Source organism: Eriocheir sinensis, unplaced genomic scaffold (assembly GCF_024679095.1).
Source record: "Eriocheir sinensis breed Jianghai 21 unplaced genomic scaffold, ASM2467909v1 Scaffold620, whole genome shotgun sequence".
Lineage (NCBI taxonomy): Eukaryota > Metazoa > Arthropoda > Malacostraca > Decapoda > Varunidae > Eriocheir > Eriocheir sinensis.
The window spans coordinates 30,660-47,500 of NW_026111966.1; the positions used below are offsets into that span (position 1 = coordinate 30,660).

The 16,841-nt window shown below is 40.8% G+C and overlaps 1 protein-coding gene across 1 annotated transcript in view; it reads left to right on the forward strand.

Moving 5' to 3' along the window:
* The first annotated feature begins 12,093 nt into the window (after positions 1-12,093).
* The window catches only part of LOC126993488 (phospholipid-transporting ATPase ABCA3-like), a 76,145-nt gene continuing 71,397 nt past the window's right edge, over positions 12,094-16,841 (forward strand). Inside the window, exon 1 of the mRNA XM_050852625.1 lies at positions 12,094-12,255. The gene's annotated coding sequence lies outside the window, so the exon portion shown is untranslated. The remainder of the gene's footprint in view (positions 12,256-16,841) is intronic.

Sequence of the window (16,841 nt, forward strand, 5' to 3'; positions counted from 1 at the left end):
CAGAGTGGTGGCGGGATGACCCCAGCGGCAAACATACCACATGCCATTTTCAAATGGAAATACTATAGCATGTGTCAGATGAGCATGAGGGAGCCTCCAAATCCATGCCTATCAAAATTATCAGCCTTAGATCTTATCACTGATGAGGAACCAACCTGTGCACGCGACGCCGCCAGCGAGAAGACTGAACTTGTAAGTTGCAATTGAACTTACTGAAGGGCAAAGTCACTTTAATCAAGTCATACACAGCATTGTGTGAGGAGACACGTCAGATGCGTGTCTTATGCGTGACGTTGCATGCTTGGTGTAAAATTAAAGAATGTAGAAACTGGAATTTAGAGAAAACGAAGAAAGGCGGATTAATCTAACACCGCCGTTTGTAGGTATTGGGATTAGTCACGCATAGCACAATGAAAAGGCATATTTTTTCGTCTGTGACTTGCCTGAACGCGCTATGAAAGAAGGCGAGCGTGCACATCCAAGTGCACATGGCCGCAACTTTGCTACGATCACACTAGTCAACGTGTAGCAGTCACCGCTCAAATTTCGTGTTCCTTCCCCTGAGTGATAATAAGAAAATGGGGCGTTGCAGCACTCTTATGTTCATTTTTACTTTGTGTCAATGTTTTCGTTCGTGCTCCTGTCTCGCTGTTTCCTGTGCGTCTAATTGTTTATCTCTTGTTACTTGTTTATCTTCTACTGTCCGTCCATGTCCTCTTGTCGTCCATTCGTACACATTGTTCTACACATACACCAACACTTAAATGTTACCCACACTTCACAACATTCACACAAACGCATACCCACACAAACACCTTTTCATAGTGTCTTGTCCGTGTCAATGACCTTTGTGATTTTTGTCCAATAAAGTAACCGTGGCGGATATGACTTTCTCTATCCGTGAACCGATTAGCACTTAGAACACTCGCTACCACCAACAAACGAAACGCTTGGAGTCCAACCTTAAACAGCTGTCCATCCAATTCTATCTTTGGACGAGTGGTTAGACGAGTCCAACCTTGCCGTTGGAGATGTTTAGGTTTCTGCCTTTCCAACGGCGTCAAGACGAAAAGAAGAGGAACAACAGCAACAACAGCTTTCTTGGGTCAAACCTTCTCCAGGAGATCGTAAATAACTTTTTTTCCACTCCATCACGGCGAGAACAGTTGAAGTTATGGCGCGTAAGGAGAGGAAATGTTTACACCGCAACGGTAGTCAAACGAATGTCTGCTTATTGCCACTATATACATTCTATAATATATTATTCCTATTTCAAGATATTTTTATACTAATAAATGCTTCATCTCTTATGACTGAATAAGCTGTATACTTTCTTTTCAAATATGTCATAAATATGAATACTGTATAACATAGATCTTCAGTTTTCTTCCCTAGGATGAGATCCAAGGGAAGAGTACAACTACTGGGCGAGGTATCTTTCCTCTAACCCTACGCTTGGATTCCAAACGAAATCCTCCAACCTTGGACGAAATTCAAGCGAATCGTTGTACTCCACCCATTTCGTTACCTAGTGTAACATAAGCTTTAGTCACCCGTGAACTGGCGGGTATTTAGTATCAAGTAATGTCATCCCGCTGCTCCGCCCCAAACCACCCCTACGCATACCGGTCGCAGTTTTGAAGGCAGATTGACGACTTGTAAATGACTTTGCTGAAGGGTATATGAGTACGCGAGTCCGCGGGGGCCAGGATTTGTGGCTTTGGTGTTTGCGCCCTTCTGTCCCTTCCCCTCCCTACACTGTCTGTCTCTTTATACATGTATTTACAGTCAGTATATTTGCATCTTTCGCTTCTCGTGCACCAAATTCTCTTCCCGTCTATAAATGCGTCTACCTTTCCATTTGTTTTACCTCAAGTACATTCCTTCTCAGTTTGTTCCACTCCCCCGTGAGGCATTTCCTGCTTATTTCGTCCCTGTATTTGAATTTATCGAACTTTTACCCGTCACAACGTGTTCTCACATTAGTTTTTAATATAATCACTTCATTTAAACCGCCCTTGTTAATCCCCTTTATCCATTTAAACACCTCAATCTACGTCTACGTCTTGAAGCGCCCAATTTAATATGATCTGGTCCAAAATGTTTATCTACTGTTTGGTAACTTATTTTATTGCAATTATTATGATTATTATTATTATTATTATTATTATTATTATTATTATTATTATCATTATTATTATTATTGTTGTTGTTGTTGTTGTTGTTGTTGTTGTTGTTGTTGTTGTTGTTGTTGCTACTACTACTACTACTACTACTACAATATAAGTTTTGGTTGTCGGATTGTCTGAGTCACGGTGAAATGAATCTTACAATTCACGTTGAGCCGCCCGCCGTGGTGTGAACTGAAGGTCAAGTGGCACGTGACATAGGCTACCCGGCCCGCCACTGCTTGCCTTACCGTGTGGTGTAATCCTTGCTGTGTCGGTGCTGCAAGGAGTGCTGAGGCACAGTTAAGCCGTAAAGGATTCTCTGCAAAGGTCATCGTCCCTCCCCGCCGCAGCACATGCCGCGTTTCAAGGTGGAGCACAGCCGCAGCCCTACACTAAGGGTGGGCAGGTACCGGTACCAGTACCGGTACTAACGGTACAAGCTAAATGGTACGGTACCGGTACCAGGTTGCTCGGATTTATTTATTGGATTTATTGATAATTCTTCATGTCCGATTCTTTTTTTTTTTTTAGGTTGGTAATAAATATTGTTATTGTTATTAGACTGATCGAGTACAGCCATAATAACTGTACATGCTATTTTTTATCGAAAAAATAAATATTCACTTCATTCAGAGAGAGAGAGAGAGAGAGAGAGAGAGTGTACAACAGAAGAAACATCCTAATTGAGGGCAGAAATAAATGATAGGAAAAATTTCACTGTGTGTGTGTGTGTGTGTGTGTGTGAGACACACACACACACACACACACACACACACACTGGACTTTTTTCTCATTTATTTTTGCCCTCAATTAGGATGTTTCTTCTGCTGCAATGCGGCGCACTCGCAGCCAGCGTGCACACGAGCCACTATCGGTTGCCACCACCCTGCCACCCGCCGCTTTCCCTCTGTCTTGACACTGACCTATATGAAATGTCATAATGATGTATACTGTATGACCCTCACCCATAACTTGTGTTCAGGATATAATGGATAAGCTCTTAAATGCTTTCAGAATTAATGTTTCATTTCGTTTCACAGTTTTGCATATTAATTGAGTCTGGTGCGGATTAATTAGTGAGTGTGGCAGTTTTATTTATCAGGAAGTAGAAAGTGGAAATGTTATGTAACCACACAGACTGCTGAATTACGTCAATAAATTACATATAATGTTACTTTATATTCTTCATGTTCACCCTTACTTTCCGAATCTGGTGCCCCTATTAGGAAAAGGGTGCAAAGGGGTTGCTTGCATCGTTTACACTTATAACCAGCCCTGGTTGGAGCCTGTATAGTTACACCCGTGCGCTGTTGCATGGGGCTTGTATCAGGAGAAGCTGGAGCATAGAAGGGTAAAAAGGTAAAGTTGGGAGCATCTCAGAAGCTGCGCGTGGCGGCGGTGCTCATCTCCGCCCCGTTTTCCCTTTGAACCTGCTGTGGGAGAGAACCGATTAACCCGATACTGGGCCCGCATAACATCCAGCAGGATACCAGTTTGCCTTCCTCAGGTTTGCCCAGGTACCCATTTATCGACCGTCCCGAAAGGAATGATGAACAGCTGAGTGGGATGCGCGCCGACTGCCCAGGCGGGATTCGAACCCAGGTCCGCAGATTCGTATTTAGAGACGCTAACCACTGCACCGCTGAGGAAGGGCTCTCCTCTCATTTCCTCTCTTTATTGTCGTAATTTTGTTTGTGTCAAGATAGAAGGATGGTGCTATACAGGCTCCCTACCCGTCTTGGTGCCGGCAGTAGGGACGCCCCGGTCCATTCATCAGACAAGGGCGTTTACTTAGTCGCCGTTAGTGGGAGTGACGCTCGCCTTCAGAATCAGTATCAAGGAATTTACCCGAGCTGCCGATCCACATGACTTAGGAAAGATAATACACAATTTTACGAGTTAGCCTTTGAAAGTTCCGATGCCTTGAGCTACTTCTGCTGAGAGAAAACGTAAAAGTAAGGGGACACTGCAGGAAAACTCCCCTGTTGAACGGGGTGCTGCTGTTTAACCTTTTATCGGTTGAAGATAATAATTCGACTGCTTGAAATGCCTCTCTTAAAAGTTTCTGCGGTTTTCATACTGTTTTCACTGTTTTTTTGTGTGTGTGTGTGTTGTCCCTTTTTTTGTGTGTGTTTGTTGTCCCTTTTTGTGTGTGTGTTGTGCCTTTTTTTGTGTGTGTTTTACAGTTTTTTTGTGTGTGTGTGTGGTGTCTCTTTTTTGTGTGTGTGTGTTGTCCCTTTTTGTGTGTGTGTGTGTTGTCCCTTTTTTTGTGTGTGTGTGTTGTCCCTTTTGTGTGTGTGTGTTGTCCTTTTTGTGTGTGTGTGTTGTCCCTTTGTGTGTGTGTGTGTGTGTGTGTGTTGTCCCTTTTTTTTGTGTGTGTGTGTGTTGTCCCTTTTTTTGTGTGTGTGTTGTCCCTTTTTTTGTGTGTGTGTTGTCCCTTTTTGTGTGTGTGTGTTGTCCCTTTTTTTGTGTGTGTGTGTTGTCCCTTTTTTTTTGTGTGTGTGTGTGTTGTCCCTTTTTTTGTGTGTGTGTTGTCCCTTTTTTTGTGTGTGTGTGTTGTCCCTTTTTTTTGTGTGTGTGTGTGTTGTCCCTTTTTTTGTGTGTGTGTGTTGTCCCTTTTTTTGTGTGTGTGTGTTGTCCCTTTTTTTTGTGTGTGTGTGTGTTGTCCCTTTTTTTTGTGTGTGTGTGTTGTCCCTTTTGGTGTGTGTGTGTGGTGCCTGTGTTTTTGTGTGGGTGTGTTGTCCGTTTTTTTGTTTTTGTTGTCCCTTTTTTTTGTGTGTGTTGGCCCTTTTTGTGTGTGTGTGTTTTCCCTTTTTTTTTTGTGTGTGTGTGTGTTGTCCCTTTTTTTGTGTGTGTGTTGTCCCTTTTTTGTGTGTGTGTTGTCCCTTTTTGTGTGTGTGTTGTCCCTTTTTTTTGTGTGTGTGTTGTCCCTTTTTTTGTGTGTGTGTTGTCCCTTTTTGTGTGTGTGTGTGTGTTGTCCCTTTTTGTGTGTGTGTGTTGTCCCTTTTTTTGTGTGTGTGTGTGTTGTCCCTTTTTTTTGTGTGTGTGTTGTCCCTTTTTGTGTGTGTGTGTGTTGTCCCTTTTTGTTGTGTGTGTTGTCCCTTTTTTTGTGTGTGTTGTCCCTTTTTTTGTGTGTGTGTGTGTTGTCCCTTTTTTTTTGTGTGTGTGTTGTCCCTTTTTGTGTGTGTGTGTGTGTTGTCCCGTTTTTTTGTGTGTGTGTGTTGTACCTTTTTTTGTGTGTGTGTGTTGTCCCTTTTTGTGTGTGTGTGTGTGTGTGTGTGTGTGTTGTCCCTTTTTTTGTGTGTGTGTGTTGTCCCTTTTTTGTGTGTGTGTGTGTTGCCTCTTTTTTGTGTGTGTGTGTTGTCCCTTTTTGTGTGTGTGTGTTGTCCCTTTTTTTGTGTGTGTGTGTTGTCCCTTTTTGTGTGTGTGTTGTCCCTTTTTTTTGTGTGTGTGTGTTGTCCCTTTTTTTGTGTGTGTGTGTTGTCCCTTTTTTTGTGTGTGTGTGTTGTCCCTTTTTTTTGTGTGTGTGTGTTGTCCCTTTTTTTGTGTGTGTGTGTTGTCCCTTTTTGTGTGTGTGTTGTCCCTTTTTCTGTGTGTGTTGTCCCCTTTTTTGTGTGTGTGTGTGTTGTCCCTTTTTTTTGTGTGTGTGTTGTCCCTTTTTGTGTGTGTGTGTGTGTTGTCCCTTTTTGTGTGTGTGTGTTGTCCCTTTTTTTTGTGTGTGTCCCTTTTTTTTGTGTGTGTTGTCCCTTTTTGTGTGTGTGTGTTGTCCCTTTTTTTGTGTGTGTGTGTTGTCCCTTTTTGTGTGTTTGTGTGTTGTCCTTTTGTGTGTGTGTTGTCCCTTTTGTGTGTGTGTTGTCCCTTTTGTGTGTGTGTGTGTTGTCCCTTTTTGTGTGTGTGTGTGTGTGTGTCCCTTTTTTGTGTGTGTGTGTTGTCCTTTTTTGTGTGTGTGTGTTGTCCCTTTTGTGTGTGTGTGTTGTCCCTTTTTCTGTGTGTGTGTTGTCCCATTTTGTGTGTGTGTTGTCCTTTTTGTGTGTGTGTTGTCCCTTGTGTGTGTGTGTTGTACCTTTTTTTGTGTTTGTGTTGTAAATTTTTTTGTGTGTGTGTTGTCCCTTTTGTGTGTGTGTGTTGTCTCCCTTTTTGTGTGTGTGTGTTGTCCCTTTTTGTGTGTGTGTGTGTTGTCCCTTTTTTGTGTGTGTGTGTTGTCCCTTTGTGTGTGTGTGTTGTCCCTTTTGTGTGTGTGTGTTGTCCTTTTTGTGTGTGTGTTGTCCCTTTTTTTGTGTGTGTGTTGTCCCTTTTTTTTGTGTGTGTTGTCCCTTTTTGTGTGTGTGTGTTGTCCCTTTGTGTGTGTGTGTGTGTTGTCCCTTTTTGTGTGTGTGTGTGTGTGTGTGTGTGTGTTGTCCCTTTTTGTGTGTGTGTGTTGTCCCTTTTTGTGTGTGTGTGTGTGTGTGTTGTCCCTTTTTTTTGTGTGTGTGTGTTGTCCCTTTTGTGTGTGTGTGTGTTGTCCCTTTTGTGTGTGTGTGTTGTCCCTTTTGTGTGTGTGTTGTCCTTTTTTGTGTGTGTGTGTGTTGTCCCTTTTTTTTTGTGTGTGTTGTCCCTTTTTGTTTGTGTTTGTGTGTTGTCCTTTTTGTGTGTGTGTGTGTTGTCCCTTTTTGTGTGTGTGTGTTGTCCCTTTTTTGTGTGTGTGTGTGTTGTCCCTTTTTGTGTGTGTTGTCCCTTTTTGTGTGTGTGTTGTCCCTTTTGTGTGTGTGTGTGTGTGTGTGTGTGTGTGTGTGTGTGTGTTGTCCCTTTTTGTGTGTGTGTTGTCCCTTTTGTGTGTGTGTGTTGTCCCTTTTTGTGTGTGTGTTGTCCTTTTTGTGTGTGTGTGTCCCTTGTGTGTGTGTGTTGTCCCTTTTTGTGTGTGTGTGTTGTCCTTTTTTGTGTGTTGTCCTTTGTGTGTGTGTGTGTTGTCCCTTTTTTTGTGGGGGTGTGTTGTCCCTTTTTTGTGTGGGTGTGTTGTCCCTTTTTGTGTGTGTGTTGTCCCTTTTTTTTTTGTGTGTGTTGTCCCTTTTTTTGTGTGTGTGTTGTGCCTTTTTTTTGTGTGTGTTGTCGCTTTTTGTTTGTGTGTGTTGTCGGTTTTTTTTTTTGTGTGTGTGTGTTGTCCCTTTTTTGTGTGTGTGTTGTCCCTTTTTTTGTGTGTGTGTGTTGTCCCTTTTTTTTTTGTGTGTGTTGTCCCTTTTTTTGTGTGTGTGTGTTGTCCCTTTTTTTTGTGTGTGTGTGTTGTCCCTTTTTTTGTGTGTGTTGTCCCTTTTTTTGTGTGTGTGTTGTCCCTTTTTTTGTGTGTGTGTGTTGTCCCTTTTTTTTTGTGTGTGTGTGTTGTCCCTTTTTCTGTGTGTGTTGTCCCCTTTTTTTTGTGTGTGTGTGTTGTCCCTTTTTTTTGTGTGTGTGTTGTCCCTTTTTGTGTGTGTGTGTGTGTTGTCCCTTTTTGTGTGTGTGTTGTCCCTTTTGTTGTGTGTGTGTGTGTTGTGTGTGTGTGTCCCTTTTTTTGTGTGTGTGTTGTCCCTTTTTTGTGTGTGTGTGTTGTCCCTTTTTTGTGTGTGTGTTGTCCTTTTTGTGTGTGTGTGTTGTTCCTTTTTGTGTGTTTGTGTTGTCCCTTTTTTTTGTGTGTGTGTGTTGTCCCTTTTTTTGTGTGTGTGTTGTCCATTTTTTTTGTGTGTGTTGTCACTTTTTGTGTGTGTGTGTCCCTTTTTGTGTGTGTGTTGTCCCTTTTTGTGTGTGTGTTGTCGCCTTTTTTTGTGTGTGTTGTCCTTTTTGTGTGTGTGTGTTGTCCCTTTTTTGTGTGTGTGTTGGCCCTTTTTTGTGTGTGTGTTGTCCCTTTTTGTGTGTGTGTTGGCCCTTTTTTTTGTGTGTGTGTGTTGTCCCTTTTTTTGTGTGTGTGTGTTGTCCCTTTTTTGTGTGTGTGTGTGTGTTGTCCCTTTTTTTTGTGTGTGTTTTCCCGTTTTGTGTGTGTGTGTTGTCCCTTTTTTTGTGTTTGTTGTCCCTTTTTGTGTGTGTGTGTGTTGTCCCTTTGTTTTGTGTGTGTGTTGTGCCTTTTTTTTTTGGGTGTGTGTGGTCCATTATTTTGTGTGTGTGTGTTGTCCCTTTTTTTGTGTGTGTGTGTGTTGTCCCTTTTTGTGTGTGTGTTGTCCCTTTTTATGTGTGTGTGTTGTCCCATTTTGTGTGTGTGTGTTGTCCCTTTTTATGTGTGTGTGTGTGTTGTCCCTTTTTATGTGTGTGTGTGTGTGTGTGTTGTCCCTTTTTGTGTGTGTGTTGTCCTTTTTGTGTGTGTGTGTTGTCCCATTTTGTGTGTGTGTGTTGTCCCTTTTTGTGTGTGTGTGTGTTGTCCCTTTTTGTGTGTGTGTTGTCCCTTTTTTTTGTGTGTGTGTGTTGTCCCTTTTTTTGTTTGTGTGTTTTTTCACTTTTTTTTGTGTGTGTGTGTTGTCCCTTTTTGTGTGTGTGTGTGTTGTCCCTTGTGTGTGTGTTGTCCCTTTTTTTTGTGTGTGTGTGTTGTCCCTTTTTTGTGTGTGTGTGTGTTGTCCCTTTTTTTTGTGTGTGTGTGTTGTCCCTTTTTTTGTGTGTGTGTGTGTTTTGTTTTTTTTTTTTGTGTGTGTTGTGGCTCTCTTTTTGTGTGTGTGTGTGTTGTCCCTTTTTTTTTTGTGTGTGTGGTCACTTTTTTTTGTGTGTTTGTGTTGTCGCTTTGTGTGTGTGTGTGTGTGTGTGTGTGTGTGTGTGTGTGTGTGTGTGTGTGTGTGTTGTCCCTTTTTTTTTGTGTGTGTTGTCCCTTTTTGTGTGTGTGTGTTGTCTTTTTTTTGTGTGTGTGTGTGTGTTGTCCCTTTTTTGTGTGTGTGTGTTGTCCTTTGTGTGTGTGTGTTGTCCCCATTTTTGTGTGTGTGTGTTGTCCCTTTTGTGTGTGTGTGTGTGTTGTCCCTTTTTTTGTGTGTGTGTGTTGTCCCTTTTTTTGTGTGTGTGTGTTGTCCCTTTTTTTGTGTGTGTGTGTGTTGTCCCTTTTTGTGTGTGTGTGTTGTCACTTTTTTTGTGTGTGTGTGTTGTCCCTTTTTGTGTGTGTGTGTTGTCCCTTTTTATGTGTGTGTGTGTGTTGTCCCTTTTTATGTGTGTGTGTGTGTTGTCCCTTTTTATGTGTGTGTGTGTGTTGTCCCTTTTTTTTTTTGTGTGTGTGTGTTGTCCCTTTTTATGTGTGTGTGTTGTCCCATTTTGTGTGTGTGTGTTGTCCCTTTTTATGTGTGTGTGTTGTCCCATTTTGTGTGTGTGTGTTGTCCCTTTTTATGTGTGTGTGTGTGTGTTGTCCCTTTTTATGTGTGTGTGTGTGTTGTCCCTTTTTATGTGTGTGTGTGTGTTGTCCCTTTTTTTTTTGTGTGTGTGTGTTGTCCCTTTTTATGTGTGTGTGTTGTCCCATTTTGTGTGTGTGTGTTGTCCCTTTTTATGTGTGTGTGTTGTCTCTTTTTATGTGTGTGTGTGTGTGTGTGTGTGTTGTCCCTTTTTATGTGTGTGTGTGTGTGTGTGTTGTCCCTTTTTGTGTGTGTATGTCCCGTAATTGCTATTCTACGCAGGACCTAAATATAGACCTGTGTGCGTGTGTGTGTGTGTGTGTGTGTGTGTGTGTCAAAATTAACAATACCTTACAGTTTATCGGTGAGCAACATGTGTCTGAGAGAGAAAACAAAAGAAAGAAAAAAAAAAGGAAAAAAAAGAGGAGAAAAGAAAGAAAGACAAAGATAAAAGAGAAAAGGAAAGAAGTAAAACATGAAAGAAAGATCGAAAGACAGAAAGAGAGAAAAGAGAGGAGAGAACATGTTAAGAGCGGAAAGCCTCTCTTCGTTAGGACTTAGGATTTGTTGCGCAAGGAAGGGATCATTTTTGTTGCCCGACGCTGAACACCTTCTAATTTAGCAATGTCCTTTGCATGGTGGGGAGACCAAAACTGTACTGCATATTCCAAGTGGGGTCTAACTAAACTATTGTAGAGCGGAAGTATTACATCTTTATTCTTGAATAAAAAGTTTCTTTTAATGAAGCCCAACATTCTGTTCGCTTTATTTGCTGCATCTATGCATTGCTGTGAGAATTTGAGGTTTGAAGCGATTTTGACACCCAGGTCCGTGACGCATTGAACGCTTTTGAGTTTAACGCCGCGCATATCGTCAGTGAGAACCGAGTTACCAATCTTTGTGTCGTCTGCAGATTTACTAATGCGATTTTTTTGTCCAACATCCACATCGTTGATGTAAATAATGAAGAGCACTGGGCCAAGAACCGAGCCCTGAGGGACGCCACTAGTGACCGGCGCCCACTCTGAGTTAAATCCTTCGATCACCACTCTTTAATTGTCTGTTGCTCAACCAATTCGCGATCCATTGGTGTACTTGACCGTCAACACCTATTTGCTGTAATTTATAAAGTAATTTATGATGTGGGACTTTATCAAACGCTTTCTGGAAATCAGGATAGACTATGTCCAATTATTTGGTTACGTCATAAACTGAGAAGAGGTCGTTAAAAAAGGTCAATAGGTTTGATAGGTAGGATCTTTTGTTACGGAAGCCATGTTGTAAATCCCCAATTAATGAGTGGCTTTCAAGGTAACTCATAATTTTGTCTCTAATTATGTTCTCGAGTAGCTTACTTACAAATTAAGTTATACTAATGGGCCTGTGATTACCTGGTATTTTTTGTCTCCTTTCTTAAAAATCGGTGTCACGTTAGCCTTTTTCCAATTAGAAGGGACGATGCTTGTCGCAAGGACACCAGCGTGCATTATTATTATTTTTTTCTTTCCCTCGCCACAAGTATGACCTTGATTTTTCCCCCCACACATGTTGAAAATTGCCTGGATGTTCGTTCTTTGTTTCTTTAAGCAGTATAGGATATACTTTGTCGGGTCCGGGACTTTTATTTGTTTTAAGGGATTGGAGAGCGGTAGTTATTACAAAGTGTAATGTTTTCGGACGTGCTTTATTCTTTCTTTAGCCTGTAAAGCAATTTTCTCTCCTTAATCGAATGTTTAATTTCGCTGTTAAACCAAGGTGGGTTTGTATAAGTGTTACTTCGCTTCTCGCAAAATGGGACAAATGTGTTCTGCTGAGTGAGTAAATGTTCTTTAAAGTTTAGCCAGGCTTCCTCTACGTTGCCGTCATCTGATAGTGTATTTCTGTTAGTTTTTGTCGGATTTCTACGAAATTAGCTCTTTTGAAACTAGGCACCTTTACTTTATTTCAGTCACTGTTGTTTGAGCTCTAATATCAACGCGCACTAATCTATGATCGCAAGAACCAAGGTGTTCTCCTACCGTGACATTACTAACTAGGTTATCTTGGGTCGCTATAACAAGGTCTGGTATGTTATTTTGTCGAGTTGGTTCAGAAACCATTTGGCTTAGGTAATTTTTTCTAAACATTCGATCATTCTATGTGATTCGCCTTCTGTACCTGTCAGTGTCACCCAGCCGATATGGGGGAGGTTAAAGTCTCCTAATACCAGTGAATCGCTGTTATTATGTGATTGCCTTAAAACGCTGTACATTTCAACATCTTCTTCGAGTGATTGCCCCGGAGGCCTGTAGGTGACAGATATATTTAGATTGACTTTTGCAATGTTTACTCGCACGCACAAGTGTTCAACGTTACTGTCTCTTGGTGTTCTGTCATTGGGTTGCAAATAGCTTTTGACGTAAAGGGCGACGCCACCACCTCTACGGGTAACACGATCTTTGTTGAAGAGTCTTTAGCCATGTATGTTGTATTCTGAACTTAAATCAATATTTGTGATGTTTTGGTTGAATAAATATTTCGGTTGAGAGAGAGAGAGAGAGAGAGAGAAAAGAGGAGGAGGAGGAGGAAGAGGAGCAAGATGTTTATATAATATAGTTCAATTTTCTGCTCCTAGATGGCGGGAGGAACGCGGCGAGCGGCGGGCGGGCGGTGCAGCAGACGATACCATGTCAGTGCCTCAATAACAGAAGTGGAGGGAGGTTATAAAGTTTTCCCGCTCCGGTGTTTATTTTACGTTGCCTTCGCCACGACGCTGATTTTACGGCACTCTCCGCACCCTTTAAGTAAGTGCCAAAGAAGTGGAGGGTTGAATGGCTGTGTGTTGCTGCCAGTTTTCCATTTGTGTTGCTAAATATATATGTGGGGGGGATTTTTTTGTGTGTGTTGCATAATGTTTCTGTTCTGTCCTGACCCATTATGATGCAACCGTATTTTGACACTCATTTTTTTCCTTATATATATATATATATATATATATATATATATATATATATATATATATATATATATATATATATATATATATATATATATATATATATATATGTGTGTGTGTGTGTGTGTGTGTGTGATTATAATAGTCTACCAAGTTTTATTTCTTATGATTTTGTATATTATCTTATTTAGTTTTATTTTACGTCAGATTATTATTTATTTTCACACCCGCGTGCATTATTTTTTTTTCTTTCCCTCGCCACAAGTATGACAATTTCTTAAGACCTTGAAATTCCCCCACACATGTTCAAAATTGTCTGGATGTTCGGTAATTTCTAACACACACACACACACGCGGAAAAATATCAAATCGTGTATGTGTGTGTGTGTGTGTGTTAATGAAAAAGCGCACATACGATCCATACTCTTTGTTTATTTTTTTATTTACTCATTTACAGACTATCGTGTACATGTCACCTGCCGTTTATCTTTTCTCCCTTTCCTTCCAAAATTTCGCTTTACCCGTTTTCTTGTTTGTAGTTTTTTATTATTATTATTATTATTATTATTTTTTTTTTTAGTCTTCAGCGCCACGGTTCCTTAAGCTTTCGATCCTGTCTGTTCAGCTTCACCTCGCCCGTACCTTTCCCTTGCATCTTACCTTTCCTATCCTTCTATTTCTTCCTCCTTTTCCTCCTTATTTTCCCTTCTCGTACCCTTCCTTTTACTCCCTTTACGCCTCCTCTCCTTTCCTTTCCCTCTCGTATCTTAGTTGTCATTTATCTCGTATTATTTTGTTTTCCTCCATTCCTTTACTATTTATTTTCCTCCTCCTTAATCTTCACCTCTAGCTTTTATCTTATCTTTCATCTCCTTTATTTTCCTCCTTTCTTTACTTTCCCTTATTGTATTTTAACTTTCCTTTCCGTCATCTTTTCCTCCTTTCCCATCTTATTTTCCCCTCTTGTATCTACCTTCTGTACTTTTAATTTACCTTTCTTTCATTTTTTCCTCTTTTTCCTTTTTATTTTCACAGTGGACATTTTTTTATTATTTTCTTTTATTTTAGCTTTTCCTTCATTCTTTTTTTTCTGTTGACCTTTACCTCTCCTTGTTATTTCACCTTTTCTCTACTTCCGTTTTCCTCCTTTTCCTTCTCATTTTCCAAGGGCCTCTTCTCTTTCTTTATCTCGTTTTATTTTAGTGTTTTCCTCCATTTCCTCTTCTTTTTCTGTTCCTCCTCCATTTCTTTTTGATTTCCTCCATGTTTCTTATTCTTTTCCGTCCATGTTTTTTTTTATCCTGTTTCTTTTAATGTTCAATGCATCACTATTTTCTCCCCCCTTTCGCCTTCCTTTATCTTGTTTTCTTTTTTTTTTTATCAATTTCCTGTTCCTCTGTCTTCCCTGTAGCTCCTCGTCTTGTTCCTTCAATTTTCTTATAATTTTCTCTCTTTTCTTCCCTTTATCATATACACTTTCCAAGCTTTCTTTTGCCTGTTCCTCTTATTTTCTTTTTGTTTCCCCTTCCATTTCATTTATCGTTTCTCCTGCTCCTCCTTCTGCATCATTAACTCTCTCTCTCTCTCTCTCTCCATGATTTTTCCCTCCTATTCTTTCCTTTAGCTCTTTCTTTCCTTCTTCCACTTTTCATTCCATTCCCCTTCATTCTTATTCTGTTTCTTCTTCTTATCCAAACATTTATTTTGCGTCACGTTCCATTAGGTTGTCTTCTGTGTTCCTTTAGCCTCTCTCTCTCTCTCTCTCTCTCTCTCTCTCTCTCTCTCTCTCTCTCTCTCTCTCTCTCTCTCTCTCTCCATGCTATCCTTATTCTCCTATACTCCTTTTCGTCTTTCCTTCCATCCCCTTTATCTTCCCGTGTCCCTAATTCTTTATCTTTCCCTATCTTCCCTTTTTTTTCTTTTTTTTGTTCATGGGAGTTTCTTGTTCGTTCTTTGATCATTCATTTCTTATTTAACTTTACTTATCACTCTTTTTACCATATCATCCTTTTCCTCTTTTGTTACTTTGCACTTTCCTGTTTCTTTATATATTCCAAGCGTTCGTTTAGCTGTAATAGTTATGATGATTTTTAAAGTTTTCCCTCCACTTCCCTTTATCATTTTGCCCTGCCTTACTTCACATCCGTCTCTTTGGGTCGTATTTTTAAACATTTTGGCACCCAAGTACACATATTTGACAAGGCTTTCGTAGGAGTTTGGGGCATTTCCAGGGCTAGTTTTATGACCCTTCTGGTAGTCTTACCCTTCTTCTGCACCATGAACCTAAAATACCACTCATAAGAACCCGATTGATCTCCCCTTTGGCCCTTGGAAATAGTTGATGTGAGTGGAGGAGGCGTCTAAGAATACCAACCTTTAACTCTTCCCCTTCCCTCCTCCTCCCCTCACCTTGTCCTTCCCTCCTCTTCCCTTCACTCCCCTTACATGTTTCCATTTTTCCTCCCTGTATCTTTACCTCCACTCCCTCTACAGCCCCTCTCCCTCCTCTTTTCTTTTTCCTTTCCTCCATTTCCCATGCTACCCCTCCCCTTCCCTTTTCCTCCCTTCCTGTAAACTTCTTTCCTCTCTCCTCATACCTTTCTCTTTCTTCACCTCATGTATCTTTCCCTCCACTCCCCTCACCTTCCCCTCTCCTCCCCTCTTGTATTCTTCCCTTCACTCCCCTTTCTACCCCTCCCCTTCCCTCCCATCTTATACCCTTCTCTCTACTCCCTTTACCTTGTTCTTCCCTCCCATCTTTTATTTTTCCCTCCACTCCCCTCACATTCCCCTTCCTCCACCCCTGTATTCTTCCCTTCACCCTCATTACACCCCTGTACCGTTTCCTCGCTTCCCCCTCTTGTATCCTTCCCTCCACTCCTATTCCTCCCCCTTCCCCCCTCTTTCCTCTCCCCTTCCCTCGTCCTGTTGTCCCTCGAGGTCTGCCTCTCATCCTCTTGGCCTTTCCGTTCCGTCATGCACAGTCATCGATGCGTAAAATTACAAAATCATCAGTTGCGGAAGTTTTTGCTGAGAGAGAGAGAGAGAGAGAGAGAGAGAGAGAGAGAGAGAGAGAGAGAGGCATCCGTTTTCTTTTCTTATCTTTAGTGTAAGCAATCCCCATTAGTCTGTTGGTAAAAAATGCTTGTATATTAGGGAAGGTAAGGTTGGGTGCATACGCTGTAGCTGCGCGTGGCTGCGGTGCTCATCTCCGTACCGTATTGTTGCCCGAAATTGATAAGGCGTGCTCGACGGTGTAAATTGGTTGAGGTATATTGTTTTAACTTTTATTTAGCGACGCATCTGAATGTTTATACTTCATCAGTGCTTTACTTCTTAATACTTTCTTTTGTGGATAGTTTTTTCGGTACATAATAGATAAAAAAAATAAAAACCTTACCGTATCGCCATTGTTTGTTTGTTCATATTTAAGTTATGCATCGTGACTTATTTCCGGTTTGATTTAGTGCAACAGTTTTAGGTCTTTGTCTGTTAATTGATATATTCGTTGACACAGAGAGAGAGAGAGAGAGAGAGAGAGAGAGAGAGAGAGAGAGAGAGAGAGAGAGAGAGAGAGAGAGAGAGAGAGCGCATATTTGATCCTAAATATAGAGGCGACATCAATCATATCTAGAATCTGCGTTAAGGATAAACTAAACAGCTAAACAAGGAACTTCACTTTTCTCCGCTGCTCTGCGTTCGTGTGAAGGTGTAGGTATGGAGGGCGAATTTTTGCATCGTCACGAACACACCAGAAAGTCATGATGGAGTGCTGGTGTTTGTGGCTTACGAAACTCCGGTGATTATTGAAGGCAAAGCAGAAAAAAAACTTGTTATATTTGTTTTTACTGTATTTCTTTGCTCTTTATCTTGTCCCTCTCCTGTTCCTTTATCTCTCTCTCTATTCCTTCTCGATACTGTTATTAAAGCAAAAGGCAGAAGAAACTTGTTTCACTTGTTTTTACTGTATTTCTTTGCTCTTTATCTTGTCCCTCTCCTGTTCCTTTATCTCTCTCTCTCTATTCCTTCTCGATACTGTTATTAAAGCAAAAGGCAGAAAAAACTTGTTACACTTTTTTACATATATTCCTTTGCTTTCGATCTTCTCCCTCTCCTGTTCCTTTATCGTTGTCTTCGTTTCTTCTTTAGGCTAACAGAACGAGGCTTAAAGTAATACATATTCGTAAAGATACTGTTAAATAAAGTGAAGAATATAATAGAAAAATCAAGGAAACCATTTACTTGTCATATTATCTTACGTCTCCTTCCTGCTTTTCCTTATCATCTTTTATCTTTCACATCACTTCCTCTCGAGACTCTCACGGCTCGAGACTTAAAATAATAAATAAAGAGATACCGATAAAATGAAGAACATAGGGAAGTATACAGAGAAAAGAGAATATCCTAATGATCCTTTTGAGTGTATGAGAAACT